Source organism: Prionailurus viverrinus, chromosome A3 (genome assembly GCF_022837055.1).
Source record: "Prionailurus viverrinus isolate Anna chromosome A3, UM_Priviv_1.0, whole genome shotgun sequence".
Taxonomy (NCBI): domain Eukaryota; kingdom Metazoa; phylum Chordata; class Mammalia; order Carnivora; family Felidae; genus Prionailurus; species Prionailurus viverrinus.
The window spans coordinates 70,490,951-70,509,657 of NC_062563.1; positions in this window are offsets into that span (position 1 = coordinate 70,490,951).

The following is an 18,707-nucleotide window of genomic DNA, read 5'->3' on the forward strand; positions in this document are numbered from 1 at the left end:
TAGCAGCTGACAGACAGAATGGCATTCCCACTACTTCTTCAACAATTGTCATTCTACGTCATACAGAAGTTTCTTACTTGAATGAGGTACAATTGCCTGTGGCTAGAGATGAGTGTTGAGCCAAAAATATTTCTATTGGATCTGCATACGAGAACAAGTCATGGGCTTTCCTGCTCAGCCTAATGGTTCTAGAGAAACTCCTGGAACATAATCTTTTTCTCAAGGCAGTTTCTTTACCTGTAGTCCGTCAGGTAGTTGATGAACTACATTAACTTACCCTGTTCCCTTTCATGTGTACTTGAACTAACAACATTAAATAGTGAGATTTTAAAAGATGGAGAATAATTCCAAAAATAAAATTATTTTAATGTCAAACAACCTAAAGAAACATGAATTTAATTCAGGAAAACCAGATTCTAGTTATGTGCATGGTTATATATTCATACATATCTACATATTGTATATATCATATAATAAATATATTACTATTTTAATTGTTTTAATTGAAGGATAACAAATATATATAGTAAAGCACACAAAGTTACCTAACTTTAAGTGTTATGTTTAATATTTTTATACATTTTTAACATTTTAATGTTAGGAGGTACTAATTTTTGTGACCACTAACTGGATAAATAATATTTCTGTAACATTTTAATATTTATATCATTAAGTTAGTCTGCTTTTGAACTCCATGTAAATAGAATTACAGACTATATACTAGTTTGTGTCTGAGTTATTTTACTTAACAAAATACTTCTGGGATTCAATTATGATGTTTAGTGTATCAGCACTTCAGTTTTTTATTGTTGCATTGTATTTCATTTTATAAACTTATCAGTTTGTTCATTTTCCTACTGAAGAACAGTTGAGTTGTTTCCACTTTAGGGTCATTATGAATATAACTGCTATGGACATTCTTGTACATGTCTTTTTTTGGAAATATGTACTAATTTCTTTTGGACTTATACTTTGGAATAATGTAAGTGCTTGGCTATTGGTTTAGCTTCAAACAATTTTTTTTCCCAAGCGGATTCATGTTAGTCCAGGTTTTCCTAGAGTCAGACACTAAAATGGGACTAAATGTACAAAGATTTTATTAGGGAAAGCACCTGTGAGAGAAAATAGAGGGACAGCTGGGGAAGTCTGAGAGACCTATCAAGGGGCAATGCAAATCTGAACACCTCATTAAGGAAAGGAAGAAGTGAGGTTGGGTGAGTATCAACCTCAGGGTTCGGTAGTAACCAAGTCCTAGGGAATTTTGATAACGCAATCAGGGAGGCGCCTAGGAGTGGAATCAGAGGGCACATTCTTATGGCTCCCCATACGTTCTGTACATAAAAGTATGAGAATTCTGGTTGTTTAATAGCTTCATCAACATTTGGCATTATCAATCTTTAATTTTAGCCATAATGGTGAGAGTGCAGTGGAATCTCACTGTGGTTTTAATTTTTGTTTTCCTGGTGACTAAAGATGTTGATTACTTTTTCAAATGCTTACAGGTTGTTTTGCTTTTCTTTTTTGTGAAGTCCCTTGAAGTCAAACATTTTGTCCATTTTTTTGGATTATATTGTATGCTTTATTCTTGCTTATTTGTGGGAGTTTTCATATGTTCTGGATATGAATCCTTTGTTGACTATATATCTATATCTATATATCTATATCTATATCTATATCTTATCCATCTTTTCCCTATTTATTTTTTATAACAATGCATTTTTCATGACCAGCGTTCTAAATTTTGGTTAAGTCCTATCTATTCATGCCTTCCTTTAATGGCTTGTACTTGGGTTCAAAATTTTTTTTTTGTCTATACCAAAGTCATGAAGATTTTCTCCTGTGTTTTCCTCTAGAATCTATGTAGTTTTACCTTTCACATTTATATATAAAACTAATCTGAAATTAACTTTTGATTATCATATGAGTTAGGGGGTTAAGATTCATTTTCCCCCTGGATATCTAATTGTCCCAGCACCATTTATTGAAAATGAAACAAAACAAAACATATTCTCCCTACTGAAATTCATTAGAACTTTTGCTGTAAATCAAGTACACATTTATCTAGTAAGCACTTTGTACTAATCATCATGTTATAAATAAAACATTTATTCTGCATTAAAAAAAACCTAGAAAGTAAATTCTACTACACCCACTTTATGAAAAAACTGAAGCACAGAGAGGAACAAGTTAAGTGATCTCACTTAGCTAATATGTAGCAAAGCCAGGATTGAAACATAGCCACTCCAACTCCAGGACCTATGTGCCTAAGCTTCGGGTGGCCTGAATAATAAAATGTATGAAAATTCACATAATTTGTTATTTTAAATTATCTAGATATTGTTTACATGGTTCTTTTGTAAGGTAACTGATGAGTTTATAAGTTGTATGATAGTTTACAAGAAATTAAATTTTACAAATCTATACAAGGTGCCTAACTTCTCTGAGTTTTAAAATGTATAAAAACATTTATGAATCCTTATTAAAAAGTATAAAATATTTTCCAAAATTAACAAAGTAAACAAAATATGGTGAAGTTTGTAAGTGCAAAATGGCATATGATGTTGCACCATTTGAGAATGAGGGCAGCATTAAGGCAACCAGTTTTTCAAGTATTTCCAAAGAATTAGTATTGAGCACCCACAATATGCAACACACAGGAAACAGACATGGACTAACCATGTGTCCTTATCTCAAGAAACTTACGAATCTCTGAAATAATATTTTACATTATCAGCTATACTGCACATCTAAATTAGTTTGGGAATATTAATGGAAACCAGAAAGCAAATATTTCAGGCCAAAGCAAATACCTTTCTGCCCATGGGAAGGGACTAGCCACTTAGGAAGAAAAATTCTGCCTTAAGAAGGTACATTATATCACTTGAGAAGGAGGAAGGGGTTAACAGCTCTTGATAGGGAGTTAAAGTGAAGAAATAGGCCTTTCCCCACCCCTGTAGCTTAATCTTTTAATAATACTTATTATATTTTAAATATAAAACTAATATATGCTTCTTACATATAATCATGTAAATATAAGTATAAAGAAGAAAGTAATAAATATTTGTATTTAAATCCTTTTGTTGTATTTTTTTTGGAATTATACAGTAACATTTATATTTATATATTCATACATATATATACATATATGCACATACACACATACATATCCCATTTTAAAAAGAAAATTGATAAATATTTTATATGTATTTGGCTTTTTTTCACTTACTATATCTCATAATCATTACAAACTTTAAAAATGAGGTTTTAAAATAAGCATATGATAGAACATTATATAGTTCCAATCTAATCTTTTACAATTTGCTTTCATGGTTTCTATTAAAGTCTTACAAATTCTCAGGATTTTAGACTCCCACACATTCCAAACAGTATAAAATGCCTTCTAAATGTAAATGATTTACAGAGTATTCATATTTCCTTATTAGTATAACAATCAAACCTACACAAAAATAAAGAAGTCCTATGTCATGGGCCTGTGCAGAATTTATTAACGTGTAAAACCACATGAGAACTTATTATAATTCAGAAATGTATATTTTTCGAGTACAGTGATTCCCAACATGGTGTCTCTGGTCTCATAGGGGTCCATGAAATAGTAATGACAGCCTTTGAGCTATTTCCAGTATTTCAAAAAGCTGAATATAAATCATATATTTATCCACAACAAAGCAAACTGCCAAAATGGCAGAAATTGTACAACTCATATAGTAACACTGGCTATCTAATCTGAAGATTTGATTGACTGCTACATCTTTTTGATTAACTGAAAAAGGAAAATGAGTTAATTATTAGTGCATAAATTTATTGTCTGGTGAACAAAATCTTTTAAAGTTTGGTAGATGGGCAGAAATTCTCATTTTTTTTCAAAAGTGTGGTTACAAGTGGTGAAGTAGTCATAAGTGTAAGTGCAAACCGTATCTTCCCACATCCCATTGACTTTAAGGATCATTAATTATAATATACATCCTAATATCAGAAATTTTCACATGTAAAAAAAAGCTGAAAACAACTGTCAGATATTTTTAATTATGAGTCACATCTTGATTTCAGTGATGGAAAAATGTATGGCCTAGAAATTAAAGTTAACAATATCTATACTTTCCATGTAGTTAGAACAATAACTTTATTAAAACTATACATGTATCATAGAATTAAGCTAATGAACTAAATATATCAAATGGCAGTAAACCTCTCAGTTATCTCAAGTTTAATTAACAGAATAATTTGCTTTGCATAGGAAAGCTTTGGGGTTTTTCCTTTTGCAGTCCCCCTGCATGGATATCATCTTAGCTAACTTAACCTCGCTGTAAAAGCAGCTTGATTAAATGCCTCACAGGGAAGAAGACAAACACTGGGAGACCATGTAATTGGGCTATTTTATTTCCAGTAGATTTTTTTAAATGTATTTATTTAAATTCAAGCTAGTTAGCATACAGTGTTATATTGGTTTCGGTAGAACCCAGTCATTCATCACTTACATATAACACCCAGTGCTCATCTCAACAAGTGCCCATCTTAAGGTCCATCACACATTTAGTCCGTCTCCTCACTCACCTTCCTTCCAGCAACCCTCAGTTTGTCCTCTGTATCTAAGAGTCTATTATGGTTTTCCTCCCTGTCTGTTTTTATCTTATTTTTCCTTTCCTTCCCCTAGGTTAATCTGTTTTGTTTCTTAAATTCCACATATGAGTGAAATCATATGATGTTTGTCTTTCTCCGACTGACTTGTATGCTTAGCATAATACACTGTAGTTCCATCCATATTGTTACAAATGGCAAGATTTCATTCTTTTTGATCACCAAGTAATATCCCATGACATGTATATATGTGTGTGTGTGTGTGTGTGTGTGTGTGTTGGTATATATATATACTATATATATATATATACACTTATATATATATATATATAAAGTATATATATATATATACACATATATATGTGTGTGTGTATATATATATATATATATATGAAAAAAGTCCAATGAAATTGGTATATATATACCAATCACATCTTCTTTACCCATTCATCAGTCAGTGGACATTGGACTTTTTTCATAATTTGGCTATTATTAATAGTTAACCCATGCAACAATGCTGGTTTTGCAATGAGCATGTCCTATATTTATATTACTAGAGTTACTGAGAAGATCAAAATATATGTTTCTGGAAATGTTCATATAATATTTCTTCCACTTGATGAATAAAGAATCTGCAGCTCAGAGAAGATAAAACTTTCCTGAGTTTGCCCAGCTACTTAATACTCAAGTATTGAACAATTTTGCCTAATCAATGTGTTTTTGAATGCCTCTTACTTATTACTTAATAAACATATTTTTCAATAAAATACTACAGAATTCCTCTAGCAAAATAAATTATTAAAACAGGTATGTGTTCCTTTAATAACAATAACAAAACTATAATGCTGTTTCATTAATCTACTTATTTGGTAAATGTTAATCTACTTATTTGGTAAATTGAGATTTCTGATACCTACTCAGTATTATTGGTCTATGTTTAACTTTTTCAGGGTTTTGTGGGGTTTTTTGTTTGTTTTTGTTTTCTGTTTTGTTTTGTTTCACTGCCTCTAACAACCTAAATTTCCCATTTCAATTACAATATCACAGATTTAATATTGGATTGTGATTCCCAAATTGTGATGGGGCCTAGTCCTACCACGAATTGGGTCAATTTTAGATAGTAAAGTAGGTCAGTAGATATTTTTTTTCTACAAGATATCCACATATTTTAAGCTGTATGCTGGTTATGTCCATTTAATTTTTACCTCCATTATAAAATCATCAATAAGTATTTGCATTTAATGTTTTTACATCATGTGTTTTCATGAACCTTTTAAAAATCTTTTTTAGGATATACTATTATGAATAAGAGAGTACAAGACAATTAATTATTTTTACTCTGTGGTATATATTTTAATGAAAGTATGTGTATTGCTCTGACATGAATAAAAGTTGCATCAGTCAATGATGGTGATCATAAAAATATACAAATATTATATGAATCTGTAACATCCACTTCATAATTCAGCAGGATTTTGACCATATAATATTAGACACAGTCAATCAAATCCAAGACTCAAAGAATTTTTGTCCATGTCAACCTATTTATTTAGATTGATGGTAACAGATGCCTCTTATGTGTAATTCATATCCTCCTGGTCTCACTTATCTTTAGGGTTTTTGGTAACTCCTTCCAGTGTGAATTATATGGTAACTAACACTGAGGTGACTGGTCTCACTTATCTTTAGGGTTTTTGGTAACTCCTTCCAGTGTGAATTATATGGTAACTAACACTGAGGTGACTGGGCAATCCCACACAGGAGAACCTAACAATATCTTGCATCATTTGTCTTGTTCTACTTTTTTCACCTTTGTCCAGAGGTTTCCCTATTGATTTGCAGATTTGAGATCCCCAGAAACCACACCATATCCACATATGTGTAACCCAGAAGTGAATCATAAATGCTTCTCCCATCCTCAACAGGATGGACTGTCATGGAAGTAAATATTTATTGTCTTTCCAAAAAAAAAAAAAGGACCAAATGGGACTGAACAGTCTGCCATAATTAATTCTGCATGAACAACTAGATGTTGTATATTCTATTTGTTTCTCTTGCTTTTCCCCTTTTCAATCCTGCTTTTTCTCACTCCTGCTCTCTGGGATGCACTCCTTTATAAAGCATTAGCACATGAATCTTTGCCCAAAGCTTCATTTTCTGGGGAAAACAGCTGAGATAGTGACTATGCATCCTGGTTTACCTGTTATGCATGCAAACAGTATAATTAAAAATAAGGCCTCTCTCTTCTTTACCAATATAGATGTTTCATTTCTTTTTCTTGTTTGATAGTTGTGGCTAGGACTTCTAGCACTATGTTTAATAAAAGTAGTGAGAGTGGACATCCTTGTCTTGTTTCTGACCTTTAAAATATTGAGGTATGTTCCCTTTAATCCCATTTCATTGAGAGTTTTTATCATGAATGAATGTTGAATATCATCAAATGCTTTCTCTGCATCTACTGAGATGACCATATGATTTTTATCCCTCATTTTGTTGATGTGGTGTATGATGTTGACTTATTTGAGAATACTGAACCATCCTTGCATCCTAGGAATAAATCTCACCTGATCGTGGTGAATGATCTTTTAATGTATTGTTGTAGGTGGTTTGCTATATTTAGTTGGGGACTTTTGTATCTATGTTTATCAGAAATATTGACCTGTAGTTTTCTTTCTTTGTGGTGTATTTGTCTAGTTTTGGTATTGCGCAATCGTTGCCTCATAGAATGAATTTGGAAGCTTTCTTTCCTCTTCTCTTTTTTGAAATTGTTTGAGGAGAATAGGTATTAATTCTTTTTTAAATGTCTGGTAGCGTTCACTTGTGAATCTGCCTTGTCCTAAACTTTTATTTGTTGATAGTTTTTTTATTACTGATTCAATTTTAATACTTGTAATCTGTTCAGATTTTCTATTTCAACCTGGTTCAGTTTGGAAAGATTGTATGCTTCTAGGAATTTAACCATTTCTTCCAGGTGGTCCAATTTATTTGCATATAGTTTTTCATAGTATTTTCTTATAATCCTTTGTATTTCTGTAACATCAGATGTTAGTTACTTCTCTCTTGTTTTTGATTTTATTAACTTGGTCTTTTCTCCTTTTTTCTTGATGAATCTGAGTAAGAGTTCATAATTTGTTTATATTTTATTTATTTTATTTTATTTTATTATTTTATTATTGTTTTATGAGCATGAGTCGGGGAGGAACAGAGACAGAGGGGGACAGAGGATCCAAAGCAGGCTTTGCGCTGACCGGGTGAAAGCAGCTAGCCCAATATGGGGCTCAAACTCACAAACCTCAAGATCAGTTAGATAATCAACTGACTGAGCCACCAAGGCATCCCCTCCCACCACCTTTTTAAAAAATCTTTTAAAAGAACCAGCTCTTGGTTTCAATGATTTTTTTCAAATGTTTTCTCTTTTTTTTAATGTTTTTTTTTTTTTTGAGAGAGACAGAAACAGAGTGTGAATGGGGGACGGACAGAGAGAGAGAGGGAGACAAGGATCCAAAGTAGGCTGAAGGCTCTGAGCTGTCTGCACAAAGCCCGACATGGGGCTCAAACTCACTAACAGTGAGAACATGACCTGAGCCAAATTCGGATGCTCAACCGACTGAGCCACTCAGGTACCCCTCATTGATTTTTGTCTACTGATTTTTTTAAGTCTCTACATAATTTATTTCTGCTCTGATCTTTATTATTTCTACTCATTTTTAGAAGACATATTTATTTATTTTATTGTAGCATCATTCACAACAGCCAAGACATGGAAGCAACCTAAGTATCCATCAATATGTGAATGGATAAGAGAAATGTGGTACACACACACACACACACACATATATGAGCCATATATATATATATATATATATATATATAATTCAAAAACGGAATCTAAAAAAATGAATAAACAAAAAGCAGAATCAGAATTATAAACACAGGAAACAAACTGATGGTTACCAGAGGGAAAAGGGGCAGAAGTTGGGCAAAATGGGAGAAGGAGAGAAGGAGATATAGGTCTCCAGGTACAGAATGAGTAATTTGGGGGGGGGGGATAAACAGGGCATAAGGAATGCAGTCAGTGATACTGTAATAGCAAGGTAATGGGACAGATGGGAGCTATACTTATGGTGAACATGGTGTAATTTATACACCTGTAAAATCACTAAGCTGTACAACTGAAACTAATATAACATTGTATGTCAACTATACTCAAATTAAAAATATGCAAAACAAATACATAAATAAATAACTAAACAATAAAAATATGGCCTCCTTTCATAGTCAAAAGTGTCCTGGTTAATTAATCAATACTATAGTTGTACTATTTCTAGTAGGACTGCTAGCAAATATTAAGACAACCAAGTAATTCTAGGTTTCCTGGTATTCATGGGCCTAGCAGTGTAGTAATGGAACTTAACAAGTATTCATTAATGAATAAGAGAATCCATTATTTAAATTTCACTCAATTAGTGTTTAATAAAGCATATGTTATATAATAAATGAATAAGTTATAATTATCTAATTAGATTGAAATATATGACATAGCATAATTATATAATAATAGTAAAATAATATATGTAGATAGTAACTAACAAGCAGAAGGCATGATGTATATATATAAACCACAGGACAAGGCTTGCCAGAGCATATTTAAGGACAGAGTAACTTTTGGAAAAGAGTCATGTAAGTCTTTATAGTGGAAATGCCATTTGAGATGGCTTTTGGGAGTGAAATGATATTTTGAAGCTACACAAGAGAGAATAGACATTCCAAACTGAAGGTAATGTGCCAATGAATGAGCCTGGGAAATTAGATACCTCAATTAAGAAAGAAAATAACACATTTAAATAATTTTAATTTTCACATTTCAATATCAAATGTTGCATACATTTTTTAATCAGGAGATCTTTAATCCATGAAATCTAGTTGTTTTATCCGACAACATAATAGGGTAAATAGCAAGTGGATAGGTACTGCAGCAAGATAAGTAACTTGGAATTAGATCATAATGTGTGTTAAATGCTATGCTAAAAGGCTTGGGTTTCATTCTATAGATTAGTAGAAACAAAATAATGATTTTCACACAGGAAGCAATAGGAATTTTTTAAAAGATAACTCTAGTGTCAGAGTGAAGAATTGGGTAAAGTGTGGAGAAATGAGACTGGGAAACCCAAGTCTATTACAACAGTCTTGGGAAGAAGTAAAACCATGGTCATGGAAAAATAATGGAGAATATGAATTACAGACACGCTATGATTAGAATCCTGGAATTTGGGAACTGGTTTGATGTGGGAACCTTAGGAGAGAGGAGGAGTTGAGGAGATAATGCTCAGGTTTCTGATTTTGGCAACTAGATGGCTAAAGGAACAATTAACCAAGAAGGAAAACACTGGGAGAAAGAAATGATGGGGGAGATTTATAAAGCACATACCAAATGTTTAAAGTTTAAAATTGTGGTAGAAATTGGTGGATAATTCCATAATACTAGATATTTCTTAATACTAGTTTGGGCTCAGAAGAGACATCAAGGTATGAGATAAAGATTTGGGTGTCAGTTATTTATAGGGAGATATTGAAACTATGGGTATAGAAGACATCTCCCAGAGAAAGTATAACAGTAAGCAAAGAAGTCCAAGGATAAAACTCTGAAAGACTCATTTCTGAAAATGATAGAACAGCATCAAAGAAAGCTGGAGGAGAGAATAGAAGAGATTCATGAACTGATGGGTCCACAGACACTGAAAGGGGAAGGAAGTTAATGGCAAGAGCAATAAAAAAAAATGAGTGTTTTCTGAGGAATCAACTGAAATGAAGAATTAACACAGGTAATCAACTTAGAAGGTTGGTGATGACATCTATACATATTTTTTTCCCCTCCCAATATTAAGTACAGACACACTACTGCTGTGGTTTGAGCAATGAATACAATGAGAGAGAAAATGACAGATCTGAATTTTCACCCTTGAAGCATTTAGATGTGAAAGCAAGCAAAGCCATATGCTGATAAGGGGTTAGAGCAGGGTTTATACTGGTATTTTAGGATGGAAACTATGAACTTATTTGTTAACTGAGAACAAACTGAGTGAGGAGAGATGAAGATTCACAAGAATGAAGGAAACATTACTGGGGTGGTTTTAGAAGGAAGAATGTGTGGTGGAATTACAGCAAAAGTGAAGGGATTACCCTAAGAACAAGAAATCTTTTTCTCAGATAAAATTTGGAGGTCAGGAAAAATGAACATGGTGCTATAAATGTAGATTGGGAGTGAAGTGGAGAAGCTGGGAGTTTTGTGGCTAATGCTTTTAATTTTCATGAAGTTATTCTGTTCACATCTGCCCTTGTTTTTATAGACTATTTATTTCCAAACTATGTTATAAACCAAAAAGAGAAATCTAAGAGCTTTCACAACTCTTTCAGAGATTTCCCAGGTACTTTATAAATTTCTGAATACTCGAATGCCCACTAAAAACTGTAATAAAATTGAAGTAAAAAATACATGCTTTTATGAAATATATATCTCACATGGGTATGTAATAAAGATCATTACATTGGGGGGCACTAAGACATTCATTCATTAATCAGATTAACTTTTTCCCCCTCTGCATTTCTGTTTATCAGAAGAAAATTCTGACATTATAAGGTGAGAATTTTGTTTCAAAAGTTAATATCTGTGACAATTTCACTACATGAACCAAAATTGTGCAATATTGGACATCCAAAGAAGAAAAAAATGGTAAAAGAATACTAAAAATATTGAGGCTGAATAAGACTGAACCACAAACATAAAAAGACACATTTTTTTAAGCAGCTTTAGTATTCTTTATGACTGACTTTAGAATCATTTGAGATAACATTTCCTTTTTGTAAAAATTTTTTTATTTTTTTTTTTAATTTTTGACAGAGATAGAGATAGAGAGAGAGAGAGAGAGAGAGCATGAGCGGGGGGAAGGGCAGACAGAGAGGGAGACTAGGAAGCCGAAGCGGGCTCCAGGCTCTGAGCTGTCAGCACAGAGCCTGATGCAGGGCTCTAACTCACAGACTCCGAGATCATGACCTGAGCCAAAGTCGGACGCTCAACCAACTAAGTCACTTAGGCGCCCCTTGAGTTAACATTTCTAACGATAAAATATTTTTATGTCTTCTATATTAAGTTTTCTTGTAAGATTGAAAAGTAATTTAAAAATTACTATGTTAGAGTATACACAAGCATGGATATAACATGCCAGGATTTTCTATATGCTGCCCTATTTTCTTGGTAATATTGATAAGAATTATTCTCTTGAAAAGGTATGTACAGCTGGAGATACTCAAAGCAAATAAACAAATAAATGCCTCACCCTACACCTATAAGTTTCATAGAGACCTGGTAGATTTTAGGGGGTTGAAAAGAATCGATGGGTGAATTGTGTAATGGGGAGAGATGATATCCATGAAGAAAATGTAGATATCCTTCTACATATATTGTTCAATTTATCAAAACTTCAACATGAACCTTCACGAAACTGAATCTTAGGTGTGTATTTTTAAATTTTAAGTTTCCTCATATTTTTGATCTTCTCAACCTCAAGTCCATCTTCCAGAGACTTCAAGTTTGATCGAAGTTGTAACAAATAAAACTGGGTTTTCAATCTTCCTCTGTTATTATTCAGAGGGCAAGCTTTCCTTTTGTTTTGCTTTTGTTTTCAACTGATAATTTAATGCCACAGGAACAGTGGTCCTTAACACTCATTCTATAGCACAGTAATCTTGATTACGGTATAAAACTTACTTATGTATTACGATAACTTGATTCATTATTTCAGCAAGTTGATTTATTTTAAATCATAGTTAGTCTTAAATATGTACATCATTAAACTTCCAAGGATAAATCAAAAGTGGTAAAGACAAAGTTTAAATTCCAGTTTGCCTCATCCTTTTTCATGAGATCCTTTACTCCTCTTGTATATATCTTTTAAATAAAAGAGATTATCCAGTCGTTTTATTTTTATGTAGAATACTTCTGTCAAGAAAATAAGGATGGGATAACTTTCTACTACCATGTTCTTTCTATATTGCGATGTCTCCTTAATCAATATATCACGTGGAACACAACATAAACTATAAGTACAGCAAACAAAGCTAGGCTATCATTACTTTACTCCAAATCCAAAGTATAGCTCCAAATGATCTTTCATGGGGATTTTCAGAAATTCATATAGCTTTGTAATTTCTGTATCTAAAGTTGTCTTGAGTTCGTTCACTATGAATTTAGACAAGCAAAATAAAGGAAGTTTAATATTGAGTGAAGTAGGAAAATTATCAAGATAGGCAATAAAGAATTTTGGGGAGCCTTTGTATATAAACATACTGTAAATGATTAACCATATACTGTTAGAGGATGTTTCAGAATTCTACAGGAATAAAATGTTTGAAATATATGTATAATATAGCATGTAATGTCTTTTACACTACATATATTTACAGTTACATAGTTTTTCACCACTGTTTTCTATGTAATGTATATTTTTATGCCATAACTCGAAAAAAGGGCTTATCTCCTGGCTCCATATTGAAGAAATACTGTATGTACGTATGTGTACACATTTCCTCTTTAAAGAGAGGAAATGCTCATAAGATGCTTTGAACAATATCAATAAGTCCAGAATTATTAACATATCTCCTTAAATTTCCATGGTGATAAACATGTTATGATTTTTGGGAAGTGAGTAGAATCAACTTTGTTCAAACCTGAATGCTCAAATTTCACGCAAATCTGTTCCACCCAACCTCTTGCCCATGTCAATAATCCCCACTCCAACCTTGTTTCTTCCTTAAAACATCTGAAGAGTTTACTCTCTTCTCTCCTTCCCAGGGGTATTGCCTAAATTCAACTCCCTGGTGGCACCATCCTCCACACTATGCTCTCATTGTTACCCCTTGAACGCAAAATCCGATCATGCCATCCCATGCTCAAAACCTCTTGATCATTGTAGTAATAATTCACATCTCTTGGGCATTTACTATTTGCTGCACTATTCTCACTGCCTTATGTGAATTCATTCAACCAATTCTCACTATAACCCTTTGAGGTAGTTATCTCCATTTTTCCAGGATAAGAAACTGAGGCATAGAGCAGCTAAGCACCTTTTTCAACTTCATATTTCTTTTTTCTTTTTAATGTTTATTTACTTCTGAGAGAGACAGAGAGAGAGAGAGAGAGAGAGAGAGAGATTGAGAGAGAGAGAGAGAGAGAGAGAGGATACGAGCAGGGGAGAGGCAGAGAGAGGGAGATAGAGAATCCCAAGAAGGCTCTGTGCTGTCAGTGAGGAGTTGGATGCTGGGCTCAAACTCACAAGAATTGTGAGATCATGACCTGAACTGAAATCAAGAGTCAGACGCTTAACTTACTGAGCCACCCAGGAGCCCCTCAACTTCACATTTCTGATGAATAGCAGAGTCGGAACTCGAACTCAAGAAGTTTGACTTTTGTCACTGTTGTAAGCTTCTTCTGTACAATGTCCTTCATAAGCATCCTATGTTCAACACACTATAAATTTAATTACATAAAGCTATTGGTACCCTATGCATATTGCCATGTACTTATCGCTTCCGGGCACACCGGTAGACTCCCACTTCCCAGCAGTTTCATTTCTTGGCCTGAATGTCTTATTTGGTTTCTAGAGCCTGCTTTGCTGCCTGTGCAGTAGCTTAGAAGTACCAGCGAGTTATTGCCCACCCTCAACCAATGACCAAGGGAGTTGGCATGTAAATACTCCAGTCCCATTTGCCTGCCCAAGTGGAGTAACGCCCAGACCTGTATTTTACACTGGCTTCAGAGTTCCCCAATAGGATTAAAGGGATTAAATGTTATAATGCTTCATAATAAGCCCTTAATTGCTTACCTTTCTTCCTACCTCCCTCCCTTACTCTCCTAAGGGTTTTTCAGCATTTATATGCAAAATAAACTAAATGCATTTCCATCTTTTGCTTATGTACCATTTCTGGAAGAACCCAAACAAAATACATGGTATGAACTTTAGCATCTGGACTCCTGCCCTTTCTCTCTTACCAATTCTCCTGTCTTCCTCTCAAAGTTCTGACATAGACCAGTACATTTAGTCTCAAGTTTATCACACTGTCTCAATCTACCATGATAGTGCAGAGTTCAGACCTCCCATGTGGAAAAGTCGTTCCTTCTTAACCTGCTTGTGAAATTCTTGTTCATCTTTATCCTCACTTTAAAGCTAAAACACTAACTCTGATATTGTAAAACATTTCCTGATTTGCAAGGAAATATAGAGTGCATTTGCTTCTGCTGGTGTATTTTGTATCACATCACCATGGCAATTATCTTAGTGATTTTAAGTAGACCTGCCTGTGTCCCCACAAGTATTTAGACACCTTGATGACATGAAATGGATCACTACATGTCTATATCCCCAACACCCAGAGTAGCCACTTAGTAAACATTTGTTAAAAAATAGATGAATGAAGCATTTTGTTATATCTTTACATATTCTGATGTATAAAATAATATTTAAAAGTTTTTTTTACTTTTATTTTGTATTGTTATTTAATGGCCAAAGGCTTTCTAAGTCCAGCAAGCCTAATCTTTCAAAAAAAATTTTAATGCTTATTTATCTTTGAGAGAGAGAGAGAGATCACAAGCTGGGGAGTGGCAGAGGGAGAGGAAGACACAGAATCTGAAACAGGCTCCAGGCTTCGAGCTGTCAGCTCAGAGCCTGATGCGGGGCCCGAATTCCTGAACCGCGATATCATGACATGAGCCAATGTTGGACGCCCAATTGACTGAGCCACCCAGGCACCCTCCAGCAAGCCTAATCTTATGGGTAAAACTTGACATTAACTGCAGGTGCTTAGCTATGGGTCAATGTTACAAATGCTATAAAGCTATCTACTGTATTATAAGATTTAAGCAAAATAGATTTATAAATATCTATGATATTATTTTAAATGGAATTTAAAAAGTTAAACAAATGTAATTTTTGTTATCACTGTGAGACAGGGTCTTAATAATTTGAGGGAACTATATTCTATTATTTTTACAATTTTATTATATTTTCATGAAATGTAAAAAACATAAACCATCTTTTAATAGTGTTAGTACTAAATGTATTCCCCAGATATGGCACCATGAAATTCTTCAGACAGTTTATTAAAGGTAAATTAATATTATTATGAGCTAAACTTTTATTTGAATGACTCTCAGTTGATTTATCATTTGAATTTCATAAAAAATCAAATGTCATTATGAAAGCTTCCTCTCTATCAATTTACCTTTCACTTAGGCCAGTCCAAATTTAGTTTTTATTTATAGAGTATAACCGCTTTAGGTGTTTTTTTTTTTAAATGTATTCAAGTTTTCCATTCCTAGGTAGTTTATTCTTACCTCTAAGAATAAGTCCCAATAAAGAATTGTGGCAAAAAAAGAGACACTTTGGGTATATGTATGCCCCAGGCAGCAAAAGAACCCAGTACTTTTTCTTCTGGGTAAGCCTAACATTGTGTCACAGCTGATATTTTAAACATGATTTTGAGAATTGAGAATTGAGTATAGTTCCCTCAGTGACACTAAGTCATACTCTCTCTTACAGCTATTTGTGTATCTGGCTTTTACATCTAACACTTTTCTTTTCCCCACTTTCCATTCGTGAAGAGAATTGTTAAGATGCATTCAAGTCCAGAAATTCAAAATTATGGTTCCCAGAGCAAGTGTGACTCAGCCAGGTTGTGAATTAAGGCAATAAAGCAAATGCCTATGTTCAAATTTTATTTTTATTCATTTCAAAAATGTTATTCCCTGGAATGGCCGCATGAGACAGGCACCTCGTAGTGATTTGCTTCAGCAAACTTCTTATCCATCTGGTGATCTCTAGAATGAAAATGGAATTGGCACAAGTGATAGAAATCCAGTTAACATAGAATAGGCCAATTTCCTTTCTGCCTAAAGTGCATATACTCTTCCTATGGCTTGGAATACTTTTACTGTTTGCCACCCTTCACAGATCCAATCCTTGCTCTCAGGCTTTCAGATATCAATTTAACCATAGTTCCCTAGCCAACCAACACCCCCATTTTACATGAATTCATAACTTCCAAAACATCTAGTTCATAGTACTTTTCATTGCTTGCTTCTTAAACAAATAGCATATTTATTTGTATATTTTATGCTTTTACCACCAGGGTATTAATTCCACCAAGACAGAAACCTGCTGCATTCCCACATAGCTAATATAGCACCTTCCTTTTTATAGACATTCAAGAAGCATGAATTAATAAGTGATTCTCCTCTTGTTACCAATTTGTATAGTCTCTATATTAATTGCTTTTGGATAATCATCTCCAAAGTTGCTAGTAGCATCCTAGCAATCCTTCTTGGGTCACTCTCAGTTTTCTTTTCTTTCTTTCTTTCTTTTGAAAGAGACAGAGAAAAAGAGAGAGCACATGCACATGCAAGCAGGGGTGGGGTGGAGAAAGAAGGAGAGAGAGAATCCCCAGGCTTTGTGCTGTCAGGATCAGCACTGGATCTCACGGTTCCTGAGATCAGGACTTGAGATGAAATTAAGAGTCAGTGCCTTAACCGACTGAGCCACACAGACATCCCTCAAGTAAGTTTTATCTTTTTAAAGACACAATTTCCCTGTGGCTTTACCTCAACATATTTTTTTTCTTTCTGTCTCTCTCTCTCTTTTTTTTTTTACCTCAACATAATTTCTAAGTGTATTTACAGTGATACATTAAAATAAGTTTAACATGGTTCCAGACTGACTCTGAGCACCTCCAAGGGAAGGTCTATTACATCCCAGAAAATAGCATAAACTAAAGGCTTTTTAATAAATAGATAAACAAATAAATAAATGACTGAAAAGCATCCATCATAGTACTACATGGTGCTTTCTACATTATAAATATCTTATACATTGTAATTTTATTAATTAATGACTAAAGAAGCCAAAAGATAATTTATCCTATTGACCCATCTTAAACTACCTTTCAGTTCAGGTAATGTGACATATTTTGCTCTGTCAGTATAATATTCTGGGCTTCCCAGGATGCTAAAATCTCTGTTTTTTAAAATTTTCTCTGATAAATGATTTTTAGAAGTCAAGGATATCCAGTTTTTAACCTAGTGGGACTAATGTGGCAAATCAACTGGCATTCACTTTTACTGAATGTTCACTGAACACCATATGAGTTTTTGAATTCTATGCTAAACACTGGGCATGCAGAACTATAAAGTATGGTTGCCGATCTCCAGGGATATACAAAAAGGAAGCACAAGCAAAACAAACCAACAAACAAATAAACAAACAAAAAACAGTATTACAAGGTAACACATGCCGTGTATAAATGAGAGGCAGCAACCCAAACTCCTCTTAGCCTTGAGAGAACTAAGTCACTCTCTATGAAGGAGACAGAGAATGCTTCACTGAAGGAGTTGAAATTAAAATACAATTTGAAGGGGGGCCTTGGTGGTTCAGTTGGTTAAGCAACCGACTTCGGCTCAGGTCATAATCTCGCAGTTTGTGAGTTCGAGCCACGTGTTGGGCTCTGTGCTGACAGCTCAGAGCCTGAAGCCTGGTTTGGATTCTGTCTCCCCCTCTCTCTACCCCTCCCCTGCTCACGCTCTGTCTCTCGTCTCTCAATAATAAATTTAAAAAAAAGTTAAAAAATGCAATTTGAAAGATTCAGACCAAATGCATGACAAAGGGAAAAACATTAATAATGTTGCTGGGGTTAGAATTCATATGCTACTTAGACAGCAAGCAAGAAAAAAGTAATGGCAGAACACCAATAATTAAATAAGCTGTGTTGGCTGGAGTAGAAGATTGGAGTAGATTAGTTATTAGTGGTGAATTTGAAAACATTATAGATGATTAGATAGTAAATGGCTGTCAAGAGGAAAAACTTTTTCTCTACTCTTAGAGATTAAGTTGCTGAGGTCATGTGAATTAAACCAACAAAAGACAGATTGATAGGAGAAAAAGGAGTAGAATCTTTATGAATATTTTACATGCACAGGAGTTCACAGGAGAGAAATGAAATTCAAAGAAGTGGTTAGACTCAAGGGCTTATATACCATTTTTACAAGGGAAGGTGTGATTGGGCTTCAA